The 16,657-nt window shown below is 38.3% G+C and overlaps 1 pseudogene; it reads left to right on the forward strand.

The window, feature by feature from the left end:
• The window catches only part of LOC124583213, a 122,095-nt pseudogene that overhangs the window by 50,711 nt on the left and 54,727 nt on the right, over positions 1-16,657 (forward strand).

Here is a 16,657-nt window from a genome sequence, read left to right on the forward strand (position 1 = left end):
CAACCACAACAGAGGGGTATCTGTTGAGAGGCCAGACAAACATGTGGTTCCTGAAGAGGGGCAGCAGCCTTTTCAGTAGTTGCAGGGGCAACAGTCTGGATGATTGACTGATCTGGCCTTGTAACATTAGCCAAAACGGCCTTGCTGTGCTGGTACTGCGAACGGCTGAAAGCAAGGGGAAACTACAGCCATAATTTTTCCCGAGTACATGCAGCTCTACAACTTGACTAGAAGAAGAGATCGGTTGGTAGGACATGTTTTGAGGCATCAAGGGATCACAAATTTAGCATTGGAGGGCAGCGTGGAGGGTAAAAATCGTAGAGGGAGACCAAGAGATGAATACACTAGGCAGATTCAGAAGGATGTAGGTTGCAGTAGGTACTGGAAGATGAAGAAGCTTGCACAGGATAGAGTAGCATGGAGAGCTGCATCAAACCAGTCTCAGGACTGAAGACCACAACAACAACAACAACATGAAGGAACTGAGTCCTAATAAGTAAGATGATGCCTGTAGAAAAGTAAAACAAAACAGTAATCTCAAAAAAGGACAGGATAGACAGTACATTCTGTAGGACATATTAAAAGTGATTGGTAAAAGAGACTTGGTGTGTTAAATGCAGCTTTTTATTACATGATAATTGAATTGGATAGATAAACAATCTACTCGCTGAGTGGCGGCAGAACACACACATAAAAGAAGATTATAATTAGGCAAGCTTTCAGAGCCAGTAGCTCATTCTTCAGGCAGAAGGGTTGAAGTGGAATGAAGAGGGGTGAAGGATAGGTCTAGGAAAAAGGGTAGATTTTGGAAAGTTACCCAGAACTGCAGATTAGGAGAGACTTTCCAGATGGAATGAGAAGGAAAGACTGATTCCACATCTACATACATACTCCACTAGCCACCATATGGTGCATGGCAGAAGGTACCCTGTCTCACTACAATAGTCTGAATAAAATTACTTGATAGTTGACATCAATCACCTGCTGCAACAATGTCGCCACATTGGCTACCAGCTACCGTTTGGTTACAGGTGACAACAAACAAGCGGCTCACTTCACAAATTATGTTAAATGTTTAACACAGAGCAATTTTTCTAGTGGCTGGTGCAAGGTATGTCAGAAATGTTGGATACTCTGTCGACTATTGATTTAAAGTGACTAGTGACTGAACTGGGGCAGACAACCCGTTTTGTATCCCTGACTGTAAACTTGTGTCCTAACCCAGCCGAGAAAATTGTGGTCAACAGTCTGCAGCAGTACTAATATCATGATCGCTTTGTTCATGGTGATTAAAGCTAACCCTTAAGGGTAAACTCAAGACAACAAAAACTCAATTTCAAGGCTGAAAGCAAATTGAAATTTCTCCTTGTCATTTGTTACCTGTAACTATCCTTACTCTAGCTGCACATGCTGCCATGTTAGAAACCAGTGAACAGTCCGTGTGGGCACTTGTTCGTGGATTATAGATGACTGAGGCAGATTCCAAATGAAGAAATAATGACAGGAAGAAAAATAAGACCAAATAGAACAGTCAAAACAATGATGAAAAATGATGCAGCAAAGTATTAAAAATAAAAAAAAATACATTTAAACCAATTAATTGAATGAAAATAATAATCACACTCTTTTGGTTAGATTTAGAAATAAAAATTTTGCTACATTGATGAGATTCAAACCTATGACATGCTACACATTAGATTAATCTGCCAACCATTGTGCTATGCCACAGCACTGCATGAAGTATTTATGTATGTGAATGTAGTGACACAGTTGCAACTATGAATTGCAACCTTAAAAATTTCAGTTTCACACAGTGTAGTGAAAAGCTTATCTAATGTAAGATGATCTCTGTGAATATGATAACTATATGTATGATACTGAATTACACCTTGTGCTGAGTTATTCGGTAGTGTTTGGTTAGTGCTATGAATGAAATGTGTGTCTTTCATTAGCATTGTTAATGTGTGTTGTTTTTGGTGTAGTTATCGCGTGTCATGAAATACATAATAAAAGTGTCGGCCTCGTAATTCAGGATACAAATACATCAAGAAACAATGCTGAACCAGGAATTGGAAGTGACTGGCCAATTTTGGTGGAGTTTGGCAACAGCAGACAGTTCAAGTGTGATGCTGACTACTCTTATTGGCGTTTGAAGTGCCAACTATCAAGTAATTTTGATTCGACTGTAGTCAGTTCCTTTCCCATTCCATCTGCCAATCGACTGAGGAAAAAGTGAATGTCTATATGCCCCTCTATGAGTCCTAATTTGTCATCTCTTATCTTTGTGGTCCTTATGCGTAATGTATGTTGGTGCAAGCAGAATTGTTCTGCAGTCAGCACAGTGTTCCTCAAAATCCCTCCAGGGATTCCCATTTGAGTTCCAGAAACATCTCCATAACACTTGTATGTTGTGGTTTCAACCTACTGTTAACAAATCTAGTATCCTGCCTCTGAATTACCTCAATGTCTGCTTTAATTCGACCCCTTGCGGATCCCAGACACTAGCATCCTATATGTGATGTCCATCACAGCTGAGCCACACTGTAGTAAAATCCACCCAACAAACGAAAGATGATTATTCGCCTTCCCTACCATGACCCTCACAAGTCTGTTCCATTTCATATCACATTGCAACGTTATGTCCAGATATTGAAACAATATAACTTCATTCATGACACTACTAATGCTGGATTCTGGCATTACGGATTAGTTTTTCCAACTCATCTGCAGTAACTTATATTTTTCTACATTTAGGGTTAGCTGTCATTTATCACAATAACTGGGAACTTTGTCCAAGTCATCTTTTATCCTCCTAAATCACTCAACGATGACACCTTCCATACACCACAACATCATCAGCAAACAACCACAGATTACTGTCCACTTTGTCCATCAGATCAGTTATGCACATAGAAAATATGAGTAATAGCGCTCCTATCACGCATCCCTGGAATGATCCTAATGATACCCTAGTCACTGATGGACACTCACCGTCGGGATAATGTAGTGGGTTCTATTACTTCAGAAGTCTTTGAGCCACTCACATGTCTGGGAACCTATTCCATGTGCTTGTACCTTTGTTAAAAGTCTGCAGTGAGGCACTATGTCAAATGCTTCTCCGAAATCAAGAAATATGGAATCTGGGTTTGTGAATTTTGTGATGGCAAAGTTAGAGGAGCAATGCATCTGCATTAAATTTTGCGTGAACCTCAAGAAAACCTTTACACAGACACACCATTTGATGCAGGGAGCCTATAGCGATGAGTGCTTAAGCCATACTTGGTGTTATGTATTATTCACACGTTTTAAAAATGGCTTTACAAAAGTCAAAAATGATCCTTGTTCAGGACGCTCTTAGATGTCCCCTGATGACGCTTGTGTCAGGAACGTCAACGAAATTGTGTGTGGCAGTCGAAAATTCACTGTCTGAGAGATTGTAGAAGAATGTAACATTTCAATTGGATCATGTTATGAAATGACACAGCATCTTGGAATGCATTGTGTTGCCGCCAAGTTCATTCCACGGCTCATGAGTCAAGACCAAAAAAACTTTTTGGATCTCACAAATGAGAATGAGATGTTCCTTGTGAGAATAGTATGACCCCTGCAGACTTCTTTTTATTTCCAAAGTTGAAAAGGATGAAGTTTTGCAATGGTAGATGACATAAAAGAAAATTCGCAGACGGCACTTTATGCGACCCAGCAAGAGGTGTGTCAAGACTGCTCCTGGAAGTGGAAATGATATTGGGAGCAGTGTATCAATTGTGGAGGAGAGTATTTCGAAGGAGACAATCCATAGTAATTAAAAGATAAGCATAGAAAATTTTGTGGGCAAGTTTGGGAATTTTTTGAACAGACGTCGTATGACAAAAGGGCATGCTGAGTTGCCCATGAGCGATGCTTTGTACTGATTTGTGGACACAAACTTATTGGTCTCTGTGAAACTGATTAGATTCAAACCCAGAATATGTTCAAGAATTCTGCAGCAAACTGATGTTACGGGTATTGGTCTGTAATTTCGTGGGTCTGTTCTTTCGCCCTTCGTATATACAGGAGACGCCTCTGTATTTTTTTCCCCAGTTGCTTAGGTCTTTCTGCTGGGTGAGAGATTCACAAAAAATACAAGCTAAGTAAGGGTCCAATGCCATATAGAACTCTTTGTAAAACCAAATTGAGATTCCATCTGCAACTGGCGACTTATTTGTTTTTAATTATTTCAGGCATTAGGGATGCTTACGAGGGTGGTTTGAAAAGTTCTTGAAACAGAATAGAAAAAAAAGTACTTATGTCACTGAAACTTTTTCGTTTTTCAATGTACCCTGCTTGTAGATTAATTCACTTGGTCCAACAGTGTTCCAATACCTTGATCCCATCTCGACAATGATTTTCCTCCAGGCCTATAAAATAGTTGTCAACTCAGGCTATCAATGCTTCATTTAAGTGAATCTTCATCCACAAAGAAAAATTTTCAGTTTAGGGAAGAGGCACGTGTGGCAACAATTCATACCTTAGTTTGTGTAATTTTACCATGGCTATGGTACATGCATGCGAGCGTGCATTTGCTTGATGCTAGATGACTTTCTTCCTTATTAAACCTGGCCTTTTTCGCATATCATTTGTTGCAATTTGTCCAGAAGGTTAGCATAATATTCTCCAGTAATAGTTTGCCCAGTGGGGAGATAATGTACAAACAGAATCCCCTTCTCATCCCAGAACACTGATGCCATGCTCTTCCCCGCTGAAGGAATTTGGTGGCGCATCCCAGAACACTGACGCCATGTCCTTCCCCGCTGAAGGAGTTTGGCGGCGGAGATTCAGCATGTTTCCACTGCCTTGATTGTTGATTTGTCTCTGGGGTATAGTAGTAAACCAAAGTTTCCTCGTGGTCACAAACCAGCACAAAAGATCTTGTTTGTTTCTCCTAAAACAGGCCAAACATTGTTGTGATATGTCCATTCTCATGCGTTTTTGACCCAGCGTCAAGAGTCGCAGCACCCATCTTGTGAATACCTTTCAGATGACATCTGGCAAGCGTGAGCAATTTCATGCACTCTAAATTGGTGATCCTCCTTGATCATTATGTGCACTTTTGCAATGATTTCTTGAGTAGTGACACATCTTGGCTGACCTATTCATGGATGATCATCATCTAAGCTCTCCTGACCAAATTGAAATTCATTTATCCACTTGGCAACAGTTGAAGACAAAGGAGCAGAGTCCCCTGGTGTATTCTAGAAATTGGCATGAATGTCCTTCGCTTTCATACCTTTCTTTATGAAGTATTTAGTCACTGCTTGAATCTCGACCCGACCCCCCGTCCCGTACCGTCGCGTCTTTGCAGATCACTGCATAGGAACAACAACAGAGCCATGTCACTGCCACAGCTCTCTTCCAAGAGCACTGACATGGCACGGGTTTACAGGCAACAGTCCAACGAATATCATGTGAACAACTTGTGCTAGCGCTGGCCTCTTGTGGTGACTGTTGTTAGGTGTCTTTGTGCTATTGTCAAATGACGGTATGTTTATATGATTCTCTTGCATGAATGATTTCTTAAATGCAAAATTTAAAACATTTATCTCCTACTGCCACACCAGACTGGTCAAGTGACTTGATGGAAACCTTTGACTCACTTAGTGATTTTACATAGGACAATAATTTCCCCTGCTTCTCAGCCAGATCTTTTGCTGAGGTATGACAGTGGTAGTAACCTTTCCTTGTTTCCATTTGGCATTCTCTTTTGAACCAAGAGTGCAGTAGCTTTTCCTGCCTCAGTATTTTCCAAATTTCATTGTTAAACCGCAGTGGCTCTTTTGCATCCTTAATTCGTTTACTAGGTACAGACTTGTTGAGAGCGCAATTCACGATCTGTTTAAGCTTTGACCATAATCTCTGTACGTCCATCTTAATGGAACTAGGTGATGTCAGTTCTGTCTAAGTAAGATGCTAACATCTGCTTATCTGCTCTTTCTGGCATGAACATTTTCCTAACCTTCGTGACTGATTTATTAATTTTTGTAACCTTAGTTGTTATGATGTTATCATGATTATTAATCCCCATCTCTATGCTGAAGTCATTGATGATATCTGGCCTGTTTGTAACTACAAGGTCTAAGATATTTCCATTGCATGTGGCGTGCCAAACTAGGTGCTCAAGACAATTTTTCGAAAACCACATTCAAAAGTGCTTCACAAGATTGACTGCACCGCCTGCAATGAAGCCATAGGCTACCATCTATACTCAGTAGGCTAAATTCACCTCCAACTAGTATTGCATGATCTAGGTATTTACATGCTGTAAACTTTCTGTGAATGGCTCCAAAACTGTCATAGCAGAGCTGGGTGGCTGATTATCCATTAATTAACTTGATTTCACGTAGACTTGTTATACGCAACCAGATAACTTCACTGTCACAATCAGCTTTGACCTCAATAGAGACAATGGACACTACCTCTCCTACAGTGTCTAACCTGCCTTTCCAATATATATTCCATTAATCACTAAATATGTCAGAGCTTTCTACTCTGGGTTTCAGCCAGCTCTTAGTCTCTGAGAATAATTTGAGTGCGATACTTTCCTGGATGGCAGTAAATTCGGAAACTGTGTTACAAGTACTTTGACAACTGATAAAATTTTGACAATCTACACTGGAGTGAATTCAAAAGATAAACCTCAACCAACATTGAATGTATCTTGGTGATAAAGAGCCCAAATAAATAAATTGATGATTTTATTCCATTTCATCTGATTGAATGAAACACACACAGCATAACTACTCAGAAAACAACTATAGTGCTGATTACATTTACTATCATACATGTAGCACTCTGAGAACATTTCACCTTGTCATACTAGTCCTGTGTTTTGGAACTAGACAGTGCTTCATTTCACAAAGCGAAAGGAATAGCTAGTGTAAAAAACAAGAGAAGAGGAAATAGTGGTTGCTGGTGTTTTTAACACTATCATTCAATTTAGTTCCTGTTGTGAACTTTGCAACTAGGATATGTAAATGCTCTGAGACTGCTATTGATAATATCTTTATGAACAAATCTAGGGGAAAAAAGTCATATCACAAAACCAATAGTAAATGGACTATCTGATCACGACGTGCAGCATCTTGTGTTAAATGTTGAAACTTGACAGGATAAAAAAATATTAAATCTGAGTACAGGAGGATAATAAATAAGCCAGAAATTGAGGAATTCAGGAAATTGCTCAAAGACATGAACTGGAGAGATGTTTACCTGACTCAAATGGAAAATACAAAGCATTTATTAATAAAGTTACCTCCTCTTTTGAAAATTGTTTTCCCCTAAAGGTAACTCAGATCACACAGAAGTCAAAAGATAAACCATGGATTACACAAGGAATAAAGATATCATGTGGGGCAAAAAGGAGACTGTATCTACTATCTAGGAACATTTCTGATATTAGAATTGTAATGCATTACAAAGAATACTGCAAAATATTGAATCAAGTAATCCAGAAATCGAAGTAGCTGTATTAAGAGAAAAAGATAATTGTATCGGGCAACAAAATAAGAACTGTATGGGATATAGTGAAGACAGAGAAGTGGGGCCAAAAAGGAAGTGGAACAGATAGCTCTAAAAGTAAATGAGACTTTGGTAACAAGTGCATGTAGTGCTGTAAATCTCTTAAGCAAGACTTAATTTTTGTTACTGATGGCTCGGGGTTATCAGGTTCGGTGAATGGTGCAATGGAGTATCTGGGACCAGTCTTTGAAGAACATCGTGTAGAACCTATTTGAGGAACTTTGAATTCCAACCATTGCTTCTCAGTATACTTACTCCTTAATGAAATTTGTTGCAAGTTATATATCTATATTTCCAACAAATAGCTCAATACATATTATCAATACTAGGAATAAGAACAATCTACATAAAGACCTAAAATCACTTATGTTGGTCCAAAAGGGGGTCCAATATTCAGGAACACACATTTTCGATAAATTACCAGCAACCATTAAAAACTTGGTTTCAGATAAAGCACAGTTTAAACAGAGATTGAATGACTTTTTGATAGGCAATGCCTTCTACTCTATAGATGAATATCCTAACAGAGACTGTTAGGCCAGCTAAAGTAAAAATATGTTAGATTTAAGTTTTGACAGCACTTGGTTGCAACAGTCAATATTAGGTATTTTGTGTATGATAAATTTATTAATAGTGCATAACAATGTTTCATTCTGACAGCATATTAATTCTGTAAATATTAGTTTTCCAATTTACTGTATTGTGTTCACCTATTTTGACAATCTTGTGACAAATGATCAGGGTAGTATTCATTATATTAAAATGTTTTGTGTTACACATTCTGACATGTTCCACACCCTCGAGAATCATCTCATTTTTTCGGTGTATGTAACGAAAACTGAATCAAATCAAATCCAATCACCATCTCTCGTCATGTAATAACTTCACTTCTTCTTCTTCCCTTGTCGTCTCCTGTTTTTCCAGTACTCGTCCATCTCCTCCTCATGTTTTTCCCCTTTTATTCTATTCGTGTTGTTCTCAATCCCCTATTTCTTCTGCATCAAAAGCCTTTTATTTTTATTTATTTATTTTTTTTATCGAGGTGAGTCTCTATGGACTGCGTGGTAACAACCGACTTCACTCTAGTGTCCAGGTCTTGTTCTTGCTCCAGCTTTGACTTCCTGCCAGTATCTTCTGAGCCCCTCCAAGAAGTGCCTTTATATGCTCTTCAGATAATGGTCCTCACTGTCTTTCGGATGTTGATGCCATGTTAAAATCTTGGTTGTTGGTCACCAATCTTCTAAATTTGTTCCTTTCAGGAATTTCTCTCTGAGATACCAATCTGCTTAAGATCTTTTTCACATTCTTTGAACCATCTCAGCCTTGTTTTCTTAGATAGGATGAAAATCCATATTCTTTTTGTTAGTCGATCACCGTCTATTTTCATGAGATGACCATAAAATGACAATCATTTCTTCGTAATGGATGCTGTGATAGGTTCTGTCTTGCTGCACGAGTCCTCATTTGCTCTCATTCGCCATTGTCCATCGACCCATCTATTACCTTAGGATTTTCCTTAATATCCTACACTCACGCTTTTCCAGCCGCTCAGCTTGACCTTGTCTATTCGTGGTCAAAGTTTTGGATGCTTATAAGCCCTCAGGTTTTACAACTGTATTATAATGTTGGAACTTGGCCCATATACTCATAGACTTTTTGTTATAAGTATTCTTTGTCAGTTGGTATGCTTGGTCTAACTTCCTCATCCCGACAATTGCTTCTTCTTTTAATCCATTCTCCTGGTGGATGACTTCACCGAGATACCTGAAATTCTTAACTCATCCGATTTTTTTCCAGGTTGGTTATCATCCATTCGGGTGCATCACAGATGTTCGTCATATATTCTGTTTTTTGAATAGAGATCTGGAGTCTAACTTTTTTCAGCAATTTCTGACAGCCTATTTATCTTGTTGACTGCTGACTCTATGTTGTTAGCAAAAATGGCCAGGTCAGCCGCAAAATCTAGGCAGTCAATGCACACCCCTTTGTTCTTAGGACCAAGTCTGAACCACTCTTCATTTGTTTCTCCTTGGGCTAATAACTTTCTCCACTCTTGAATGACCTTTTCCAAGACACAATTGAAAAGGAGAGGGATAGTCCATCTCCTCGTCTTATGTCCGTTCTGATTGTAAAGGGTTCAGATACCTCACCCATAAATTTAATTTTTGACACTGTGTTAGTAAGAGTTTGTTTGATCAGCTTTCTTGATGTATTATCCACCCCAAACTTTTCCAAAATATTCATTAATGCCTGTCAGTCAATGGAGTCATATACTTTCTGAAAATCAACAAACATGACCACATAGTTATTTTTCCAATTTTTTTTGTACCTGATGATGTTCTTCAGGTTAAAGATCTGTTCTGCGCAAGAATCGCCCTTTCGGAAACCAGCTTGATAGTCCCCAATCAGTTGGTTACAATGATCTTCTATTCTATTCTGTATCACTTTGGAGAGAATCTTGTATGGAACAGATACTAATGAGATACCCTTATAGTTATTGACATTCTATTTATCACCTTTTTTGTGTATACGATGGATTATAGCTGACTGCCATTCAGTTGGTATCATCCCAGCTCTCCAGATCTCCTCAAAAAGTTGGACTAGTATATCTAGAGTTTCATTATTTGCCAGCTTCAGTAGTTCCACCACTATTGAATCCTCTCCAGCTGCCTTATTATTCTTAAAGTTGTTGATGATCTCTTTGGTCTCCTCTTTACTAGATGGAGATGAGGGGTAGTTTGTGGATTGGGGCACATACAGGGAATTTTTCTTTCGGTTTAACACAATTAAGTAGGTTTTCAAAGTAACGAGACATGATCTTGCAGTTTTCTTTGTTGGTCAGGCTGAGTGTGGTGTGCGTACTGTAAGACCTTCAGTACACACACCATCAGATTATTTGACTTGTTGCTCTAACGAAGTAAGTGAGTGTCAGCAATATGTCTCGTGGTCTTATCATGGCATGTTTATCTTCTGCCATTAGGTCAGACGATAGAAATGCCACTTGCACGCTTATAGTAGCAGATTGACGGTGACCAACTTTAAACAGAACTTGTTTAATTTTTGCATACATTTATTAAAATAATAACAAATATAAAAAACTACTTAACTTGGTTCTGGATGCTATTTACAATTGACAATCTGAAGTTCGTTTGGTATTGGTACGTTAATCTTATTCTCACATATATCTCGGATACTTGACAAAAGTCTCTATACATTTATCTTCATGGCTATGTACAGGAATATGGTAATCTTATTAGGCGCAGACTGGATCTTGACTATGGACTGGTACAGACAATTGTAGAACTCGTATAGACTGGTACAGACTAATGCAGACTGGTACAGACTAATGCAGACTGGTGCAGACAAATGCAGACTGACTGATCGAAGGTCTTTACACTCGTTATAATACCTCGCACGTTCATGTATCACTGCGCGAGTGTGATGCGCGAGGAGAAAGTGTTCTATGTTAGCAGCAATCTCATTGGCTGCGTTACATATTAATACGCGGATCAGCGGAAGCAGAATTTGGTCCGTCACTATGGCAGCGCCATCTCGTAGTGCGGAGATGGACGAGTGCTGCGCCTGCGCTGTTGTGCTTAGCGGGGCGCACTCTAGTGGGAAATTTGTGTACGTGTTGAATACGCGGAACTATGTACACAACACTCAGCTTTCCATTTCCGTCTCTAATACAAAAACTAGGGGCTTGGTATCCTTTCAAGTTTGATTTGAACGTCTGATAGAAGTCTCTGACATTGTTTATCTGGAAACGCTGATCGATCTGTTCTAACTGTTGTTTCTCACGCAGTTGCTTAGCCCCTCGTAGAGTTCTGGCTGCATATTTTCGAACTTCATGGAATACATCAAAATCATCAGGTCTCCTGGTAGAGTTCCACTTTTTCCATGCACTTGCTGTTTGGGCCACCGGCTCACCACAAACCTCATTCCACCATGTATGATTCCTCTTTTTAGCTGTCAGGATTGTAGTATTAGCTGCTTGTTGGATCATGGAGGCAATGTCTGCCCATTTATGGGATTCAACTGTCAGTTACTGGTGGCATTGTTCCAATACGTTTTGATTGATTTTGAGCTTCGCAATATCATATTTATGAAATTTATTTCCGGTTTTCACGGTCTTATTGAGAGAGGTGATGATCCTTTTAAATTCAGTATTTTATCTGTAAAAAGGTTTCTTTCTATTATTTCTGATTGTTTGATGTTGTTTCTTTCTTATTTCTGTAATCCATGCTATCATTGATTCCTTCTTCCAGAACTACTCATTCAGTAGAGGTCTCTAAAAAAAGATTAATCTTCTTTTAGCCATTACTTCTGATATTTTTTCAAAATTTTTGTAGATCTCCTCATTACTTCTCATTTTCCAGCCATCTGTAGCCTGTATTGCAACCATTATTTTCTAATAATGCTCCTTTGAGGAACCTCTGTTCTGTCCAGCTTATAGTTCATCATTAGGCATAAGACATGGCTTAGCCACATCCCCCAGGCTGTGGCTAAGCCATGTCTCCGCAATATCCTTTCTTTCAGGAGTGCTAGTTCTGCAAGGTTCGCAGGAGAGCTTCTGTAAAGTTTGGAAGGTAGGAGACGAGGTACTGGCAGAAGTAAAGCTGTGAGTACCGGGCGTGAGTCGTGCTTCGGTAGCTCAGTTGGTAGAGCACTTGCCCGCGAAAGGCAAAGGTCCCGAGTTCGAGTCTCGGTCGGGCACACAGTTTTAATCTGCCAGGAAGTTTCATTATTATTGTTGTTGTTGTTGTTGTTGTTGTTGTTGTTTGGTTGCCTGTTCTTCAGCACTTCCTTTCTGTTTCCTTTATCTATTTGCCGCCATTTTAGCCCATTTACCGGTATTTTCAGCTTGTTCTTCACTTATTTGACCTTTTGGTGGCTCCTCTTGAAGAGATCTTATTTCTCAGCATTTAAAATTACATCATCTGCTGCTCTTTCGCAACTGAATTTCATTATGTCCAGTCTAGTTTTTTCATTCATTTAACCATCCATCTTCCTTGACCCAAGATCCTGGAATTTCATCCTTAATTCTTGAACAGTCTCATTTCTCTTTTTACATTTTCCAGATGAAGAAACTTTTGGTCCTCAAAGCTAAGATTAGTATCAGTTTTTTAATTTGTTTCTGCCTATGGCTGCTATATCTCTTTAGTTAGAATATTTTCTCTCTCTGTATTTGATTATAGTCTAAGTCTGAATATTTTTATAAGTATAATGGAAGGAAACATTCCACGTGGGAAAAATTATATATAAAAACAAAGATGAGGTGACTTACCGAACAAAAGAGCTGGCAGGTCGATAGACACACAAACAAACACAAACACACACACAAAATTCAAGCTTTCGCAACAAACTGTTGCCTCATCAGGAAAGAGGGAAGGAGAGGGGAAGACGAAAGGAAGTGGGTTTTAAGGGAGAGGGTAAGGAGTCATTCCAATCCCGGGAGCGGAAAGACTTACCTTAGGGGGAAAAAAGGACAGGTATCCCTCGCACACACGCACATATCCATCCACACATACAGACACAAGCAGACATACCTGTCCTTTTTTCCCCCTAAGGTAAGTCTTTCCGCTCCCGGGATTGGAATGACTCCTTACCCTCTCCCTTAAAACCCACTTCCTTTCGTCTTCCCCTCTCCTTCCCTCTTTCCTGATGAGGCAACAGTTTGTTGCGAAAGCTTGAATTTTGTGTGTGTGTTTGTGTTTGTTTGTGTGTCTATCGACCTGCCAGCGCTTTTGTTCGGTAACTCACCTCATCTTTGTTTTTATATATATTTTTATAAGTACATTTATTGCTGTAGCAATGAGTAAAATAAATTGTATTGCACTGCCTGTAGCATGTAGCACCATTTTGACTGTTAGTCCTCTTGCTGTACAAAAAGTAGCTTTGATGATTACTTAATGCAAGTATTTTGTAAGAGCTGTGGAATGGTTAGTATCTGTTTATATTTTTCTGATTAATTCAAGCTCGTCAATGCACATCCTGTGTTAAGGAAATATTTGAACTGAATTTACTGTGTGTTAAATATAAGCAGTGGATCCATTAGGGTAGTCTTTTTGGTAGAAATATGTCAAGGTGAACAAAACAGGAGATGGTGAAGGAAGAGAGGGAAACGATCAACATTTGCTTCTCATCAGCAATATAACTGGTTTGCAACATTCAGTGAAAATTATCTGTGACAGGAAGTTGTCATAAATACATTTTTTGAAGAAACTTTATGTTTGTATAAGCATTTATTAAATTTAAAAGTTGGATTTCATCTGTTAAAACAAAAGATAATGTTTTGCATTGCAGGCATGATGAACCTGTCAAAGATGAAGAATCGGCCAATGATTCTTATTGGAGGATAACAGTATGTATAACTTAAACTTGAGATTCTTGAAAATAAAGCTAGTCAGTATTTCTTAACAGTACTGATTTAAATACATCTAAAAGATTGCTGTTACCTAAATGAAAGTTGACGAGCAAAGTCTTAGTGGACATTTGTATAAAATTGTCATAAGTGTTATTTACAAGAAGAGTAAATAGTTTCAATAGGAATGTGGTGAGACATTTAACAAATGTCATGACCACACATTAATAGGACCTTATAACACTACCATTATGATATTAGTATGCTTTTACGTAAATAACAGAAGCCATGTCTCTATGTTGCCACGTATAACCCTCTTACTAAAATTTAGTTTAGTTTCCAAATAAAATACACTATGGAAGGTTAGTCCTGTTTATAGGGAAAGATAATCAATAGAGTTATCCTTCTTACAGGATTTACCATGTGTTGCATCTAATGGATAAGTAAATTGGACTATTCACTTCTTTTCCTAAGATCTTACCCAGTGGCTAGATAGAAACACAGTATGAATAATAATATACTGAAGCTAGGACAACTCATTTCCGAGTTCATTTAGTGGTTTAAAACATGTACTTAATGGTCACCAACCTATCCTGGCAATGAAATAGTGAAGTATTGGAGAAGCAGAAATGTGAATTTTGCCTACTTTCTTGCTACTGTTTAGTTTGGCTCTTCAAATAAATTACCCCACTTAAACAATTATATGCTACATCTTTATACATTATGTTTTTAAAAAAGAAAAAGCCCAGTAGATAACATCAAGGAAGGTAAAAAAAATTAGCCGCAGTGGGGGGAACAACCTTTAGAAAAGCACTTTCCATAATCAAGAAACTTAAATACTTAGACACTAAAGCACACACTTTTTAACTGAACATTTCACTTAAAGAAAACCTCTTTCTTGGTGAAATTTACTTTCAAAAGCTATTATTCTTTGAACTAATTCTGTATAGCCATCTAACAGGTTCTAGTAACTTGGCTTCACTCTGATTGAATTTTATGTAAGCAAACTATAACACTTTGCAATAGTTAAGAAAACATTTTTATTATTTACACTAAAGCAATTTAAATGGTGCCTCTTTATATTAACTTGGCACTTCACTCTGATTGAATTTTATGTAAGCAAACTATAACACTTTGCAATAGTTAAGAAAACATTTTTATTATTTACACTAAAGCAATTTAAATGGTTCCTCTTTATATTAACTTGGCACTTCATAAGTCTGTAAAACAGGACACTCAGATTAATCAAACACCAGGAAGGAACCCTATACAGATGTATGATTAGGATGAAATGACAGGGTGAGCCAGTTTCCGTAAAGTTCAAGAATGATTATTAAATCACAGTTTAAATTAATGGTTCATGCTGTACAAAGGTAAAAATAGAAAAAAATCTTATCTGGGGGCTGTAGGCTTGGGTGTGGCGAACAGTTATGACGGCTACACTACCCACACTATGGCCTGCAAGTTTCTTGCTGTATGGGCTCAATTTCTCTTCTTGGCTTCATTCAGTTTTACATACAGTAGCTCAACAACTCGCAGCTATGCTGTAAGCTGTTTGCAGTCTTCAACCGAGGCTTTTTATGAAAATCTGCAGGCAAAGCTTCTGCTCCACAAAGGAGTTACCTCAATCACTGCTGCCTACAGACTGTGTGACTTACTTCCCACACTTGCTCAAGGTAGCACGCCAATTCGCCTTTCGCACCTTTTCCACTCCCCACAGCTATTTTCGTTTCAAACAAAAGCACACTGGCTTTTACATAACGCTTATTTCTTACATTGTTCCTACGCATGACCATTTCTTAAATTGTCAAATTTACATCAACATGAACAATTTATACACACAAATATTTTCAAATACAAAATGTTATCAAAACATTATTTAGACCCTTGGTATCCTTTGTAGAGGACTTGGGCAGGTTTGTCCCATCCTAGTACACATTATTTTGTTACTTCCCTTCAGATATTCCATTTAGCTACATCTACAATAATTCCCAATGTTCTGCCTTTTGAGGTGTCCAGTGTGGGTTGCTCTCCACTTCCTGGGTGTATTGTGTCAAGTTAGCTTTTTCAAATTTCCATGTGGGTTTATCAATGTATTTTGTAACTGATATTTCAGCACCAATGATAACTTTTGTGAGCCAATGTACACTCCTTGAAAAATGTTTCAGTACTACTATTGAGTGATTCAGTGGTAATTTGTTCTCATCAGTGGAAAAGATGGATGGGTCAGGTTTTGTATCAGTTTCCATCTGCCTGCCCAAAACGTTTTAAATTCCTTGGCATCAAACTTAGATAATTTCTCGTGTGTTGATCCATTCGAACAATGGTTCTCTATTTTTGTCTCTATTTATGTATCTCCGGGTTTTGTTTTGGAATTAAAATCTTAAACATATACGTGCTGTCTAGTTGCTGTGTGTAAGACTAGTGTCAGACACTTTCCGTTAGGTGATTTGTGGACTGATGTAATAACCAGGCCTTTGAGTTTTATCCTAATTACTTCTACATCACTAATTTTCTGACAGCTTAAGCCAGCATAATCCAAGAGCTGTTTCTTTTTTCATTTATTGTGGTAGCACCTAACAATTGAGAGGAGTATTGATATTGCTTTATATTGCGTAATCTTGCATGTAGCTGCTGAATTATCACCTAAATGCATTTCCTATAGAGCTATAATACTGATGGCATGCTCATCATCTAATTTGCTTTGGTAACTGCATTTGTCACTTGTTAATCCTACGT

This window comes from Schistocerca americana, unplaced genomic scaffold, assembly GCF_021461395.2.
Source record: "Schistocerca americana isolate TAMUIC-IGC-003095 unplaced genomic scaffold, iqSchAmer2.1 HiC_scaffold_45, whole genome shotgun sequence".
NCBI classification, from domain to species: Eukaryota; Metazoa; Arthropoda; class Insecta; order Orthoptera; family Acrididae; genus Schistocerca; species Schistocerca americana.